This window comes from Wyeomyia smithii, chromosome 3, assembly GCF_029784165.1.
Source record: "Wyeomyia smithii strain HCP4-BCI-WySm-NY-G18 chromosome 3, ASM2978416v1, whole genome shotgun sequence".
Lineage (NCBI taxonomy): Eukaryota > Metazoa > Arthropoda > Insecta > Diptera > Culicidae > Wyeomyia > Wyeomyia smithii.
The window spans coordinates 219,799,782-219,804,728 of NC_073696.1; the positions used below are offsets into that span (position 1 = coordinate 219,799,782).

Consider the following 4,947-nt stretch of genomic DNA (forward strand, 5'->3'; position numbering starts at 1 on the left):
CCTGTGATTTTGCTGGCTTTTGATATCGCCGAGTTATGGCCTTTCCCCAGCTAACAATTTGGTCCGTATATTTCAGCTTTTCTTGAGATATAAGCACCCTTGTACAATCTGATAAAGTTGTATATAACGTTCTATATGAGCTTATAAGTACCAAAGTGGAGGCAATATACGTACCAAAATAGTTCGCGCAGTAAAAGATATACAACTTTTTATTTCATTTTTTACAATTCAATAACAATTACCTTTTGCTTTAAATCTAGGGTATGAACAACTCTGTTTGTAACTTTGTACAATTTTTATTGCCATAATTTAAGCATACATACAATTCCGTTTCACCCGTATTATGATTCTACTACTATGCTCTACGAACTAAAACGCAGCAGTGTGTAACATGTACCGCGAATAAATTTTGCATTATATACAACCTAAATTTTCCAAATAATAAAAAACATAGAATTTGTGTAGCAACAATTTCATTTATAATTTTTTCTCAATGACAAGTACGCGTTTACTTTAGTACAGTCTTTGGTATGTCATAATCATTGTGGTTGGATGCGGCATTTTTCTTTATTATATTTTACGAGGCTGTGTTCAGCCTTGAACCCCCAACTTTCCGATCACTGCTCCTATCCTCTATCCTCAGAGTCATTTTACGATGCTGCGTGTCATCGAATTTTATCTAGTACTGTTGAACGCCTTAAATCGTATGAACCTTTAAATCGTATATGATGTCACTTATCTCAATGTTGACCCAAATCTATTTATAGACTCTGATGTCAATATGTAACTCAATATTGCCTCATATACGAAGGAATAATAACATGTGATCCGCATTGACCATCTTTTCAACTGTTGGGCAATTCAAGCAACTAAAATCAGCAAACATGAAAAAAATCTTTCAAGGCGTTGCCCATGTTTTTGTAAAACCCGACTGTATATGCCATTTTTTTGATGATTTTTCTTTTAGTCAAAACTGCAGTGTTCATGTTCAATACCTATTTTTTTTAATCTTTCAGGAACTAGATTAAATCAGAGTTGCTGAAAGGAAAATTTAAATTTGAATTAAATTCGACATAAATATGGTATTATTCTTTACCACTCTAGGATTTCTTGTTCAAAATAGACGATTTAACTGTCACGAAAAAGTAAATTGTATTTCATTCATTATGCAATCCTCCTACAACTCTTATAGGAGTTTTCAAGGAATATCAATGTCAACGTGGATCACACAAATTGGAGATTCTACAGTTTTGCACTGCAATTAGGCTTAGCACTGTAGGCAACACTACTGCGATGAAACCTGATTTTTTTGTGCGTTTATACGAGGAACAATATGCAGTCATATATCACGGACTGTACGACCCATTTATGATGAAAAATAACTTGAACTGGTAATAACATGAACTTTATACAATTTCAATTGAAACTAGATGTTTATACAATTTTGTATTGCCATTTTTATACGATTTCTGGTTATCTGGGTCCGTAGAATATTTCTACCTTTTTTAGCTTATTCACGTTATTCACAGTATCGTAGAAGTACTGCTTCATTGTTGAAACAGTTTGTAAAAAAAAATCTGGCAGCAAAATTGCCAGAAGAATAGAGCAATTCCTTAAAGAATGTTGCACAGGTGTTCTTTTGGGCTTAAGCTGTCATTTTGGGCTATTGGTGTTTTTTTACATATTTTTAGAGCCAGAACGTTTTGTTTGATTGTTGTGACATCTGAAAAAAAGATATAGACAATTATTTAGTCTTTCCTAAAATAATATACACCGTAGAAAAATACTTTTGTTCAACAAAAAAAAAAGTTAAAAAATGATTATCTTGAAAAGCTTAATTTCTGTATGTGTATGTGTATGTGCTTTTCATTCTCACTCACTTTTCTCAGAGATGGCTGGACCGATTTTCATGAAATTAATGGCAAATGAATGGTCTAGATGCCCCATAAAATCCTGTTGAATATAATTGTAATCGGATTTTTAGTTTATAAGTTATGTATCAAAATGTAAGAATCACGAAACATTATTATCTCAGAAACCACACAACCGATTTGAACAAAATTTGATTCAAATGAACGGGCTTCCCAAAAAACCTTTAACTTTTTAATTTTATAAAGATTGAAAACGTAGTTTCAAAGTTATGGAAAAATAACGTGTTCTGCAGACTGTTTGACCTGACTCATGTTTCTCAGAGATGGACCGATTTTCACAAAATTAGTGTCATATGAAAGATCTAGTAGCCCCATAAGACCTTATTGATTTTTTTGTAATCGGACTATTACTTTTACTGTTATCTTAAAAAAATGTGAAATCCAGCATTGAAAAGGAACTGGTGCTGGTGTTTTGACTGCTACAATACATGTTTATTCTACCTGCAGAATATATGTTTATTCTACGTACGTATCTTTTACCTATTGTATCTGTTGTGATATGTATGCACGTTACGAACCTGTTTAAAAGCTTGATAAAATAACAACGCTACTCAATCAACTTATAGCAATTATTGTGAAGAGAAGTTCGACTAAGTTTTGTTATCATGGATCAAAAGGATATATCACGGCTGAAATATTCGAAATGCTGTGCAAATGTTGGCAATAAGAAGTGCAGCCGTAAGGGTTCACGCAGTTTATCTTCAACGATAATAGAAAAAATACGGTCCATGGGTTATGACCAAAAACTGGATGAATCGCTGCACACTTGTGTTTCTTGTCAAGCTGTAATATCGCATAGCAGAAGTGTTCCACAAAAAAGCGACGAACGGATGAATACGAAGCAACGCAAGATTTCGAAGATCAACAACCATAAACAAGTAAAAGTCTGCAAGAATCAACATGTGAAAATCCGCAACCACCAACAATTGATGCTGAGCAGCCATTAACAAGTTGTGAAGAGATTATTGACATGCTAGGTAAGAACGTTATTACTTTAAAAAAAATAATTACAAATGCAATAAGTTAATTTTTAACGCACCATAATATGCACGTATTATTATATAAATATTTTTTAAACTCATTTTTTGCAGAAGCAGTACCGTCAGTTCCATTATTACAGTTAATCGCGTCAATGGATCAGCTGCAGGGTTCGTACAATGTGGAAAAAATGAAACAGAAAATTATTTTCTCAAAAATTTTTTTTATGTCAGATGGAGCAGCTGCTCATTATAAAAACAAAAAAAAATTGCGAGCCTGTGTGATTTCAATTTAAGGCATAAATTAGAAGCAGAGTGGCACTTTTTCGCAACATCACATGGGAAAGGACCCTGTGACGCAATCGGAGGTACTCTCAAACGAATGGCAAAGAGAGCAAGTCTTGCCCGAGATTACGGAAATACAATTAAAACTCCAAGAGAACCTTACGACTGGGCAGTTCAACAAACAGACAAATGTATAACTAAATTAAATATCTGCTACATATGCAAAGAACAGTACACAAAAATGTCAGAAGAACTAGAAGAACTATTCAGTCAAGTAAAACCTATACATAGAACACAAAAATTTCATAGTTTTGTATCTTTAAGTAATAATCAAATAGCAGTTAAAAGATATTCTAGTTCAGAAGATGACCCAAAAATATTTACTGTATTTAGTAGTGGTAAGAAATAGATGCTAAATGTTTATGTTTGAAAATAAAACATTTGAATTATAAAGTAAAAAAATCGATGTTTTCTTCCACATTAACACCATTTTCATAGGTAAATTTATCAGGTAGGTTCATAAAATGTGAGAAGCATTCGCATCTGTAATACCATGAACTTTAGGTACATGCATACACATAATATATTGAAATTAGGCATTGAGTTTTACTTGTTTTAAATTTTTTTAAATTAAAATAATTAAAACATAACAAGTATTACATTCTATCAGGTTGTTTTACACTGAAAAAAAAATACTTAAGTTTTAGTTTGCATTTTAATTTTTTATTTTTGAGAATAACTTTTTTTCCTTAAATATGCTCAAGTTGCGATGTATGAACAATATGTAGCCAACAATGTTGTCTCTCACCAAAAAAATTTTCAGCCAGTTCGGAGATGACCATTTTTTTTAAATCGATGTTTTGTGTTTAAATTGCATTTTTTTTTCAGTGTAGGACTTAATATATAATTTATTCAATATTTTTTAATGAAAATTCAGACAATTTCCTAAAAGTTACTTTTAGAACACTTTTTTGTGGAATTTACCGTTTTTGAATTAAATTGATTTACAAAAAATCGGCAAAAAAAGTATCGCCCTTTTCAGAAGACAGTCTAGTCTCATTTTGGAAAAAGTAAGTATGCAGAGATGCTTAATTAGATGATGTCTTCACACCCAAAAAGTTTCAACCAATTCGGAGAGGGTGCTGCCAATCCTTGAGACGATTTGGGATGAAATCCGTCATTTTATACATCAATTATTACTTTAAATACAGCATCAATATTCTAAAACCCAAGAATGAATCTACCTTTATTGGATTGTAATTGGCAATTTTAGGAAGTTATAGGATTTGGCAACTATAGGATGAATGAAAATTAGAAAAAAACCTTAAAAAAATCTACGTCATTTATGGATGTTTCCATACTCCTTTTACCGATAATTTACGGTACTTAAAAAAACCTGTTTTGATTTAAATGAAATTTCTAGCAAATAAGTGTTGGTCATTCATCGGCAGTATTTTTTTCTTGATGAATAAATATTGGCTGTAGAAGTTTAAATCGCTCCTGCACAGTCCAATTATTCAACCGTGTTCGTTTAGGCGTTCCAATATTCTTAATGAAGTGTTAATAAATAAATGAGATAATACTGAATCTTGGAATAATACCCACTATAGCTACCCACACACGTGCTACATACATACGAACGAATAAGAAATTTAACTCGAAGGCATGCGCTTCCAAAAGTGACCAACATTTGCTACTCCAGAAAGAACTGGCCGCTTTGCCGGCCAACGCAAAAATGAAAAATTCAATTCAAA

The 4,947-nt window shown here is 32.2% G+C and overlaps 1 long non-coding RNA gene across 1 annotated transcript; it reads left to right on the forward strand.

The window, feature by feature from the left end:
• The first annotated feature begins 2,343 nt into the window (after positions 1–2,343).
• Positions 2,344–3,568, forward strand: LOC129730126 (uncharacterized). The gene is made up of 3 exons (XR_008728792.1): positions 2,344–2,908; positions 3,023–3,079; positions 3,143–3,568. It is a non-coding gene; the product is annotated as an uncharacterized LOC129730126 (long non-coding RNA).
• Positions 3,569–4,947: the final 1,379 nt, after the last annotated feature.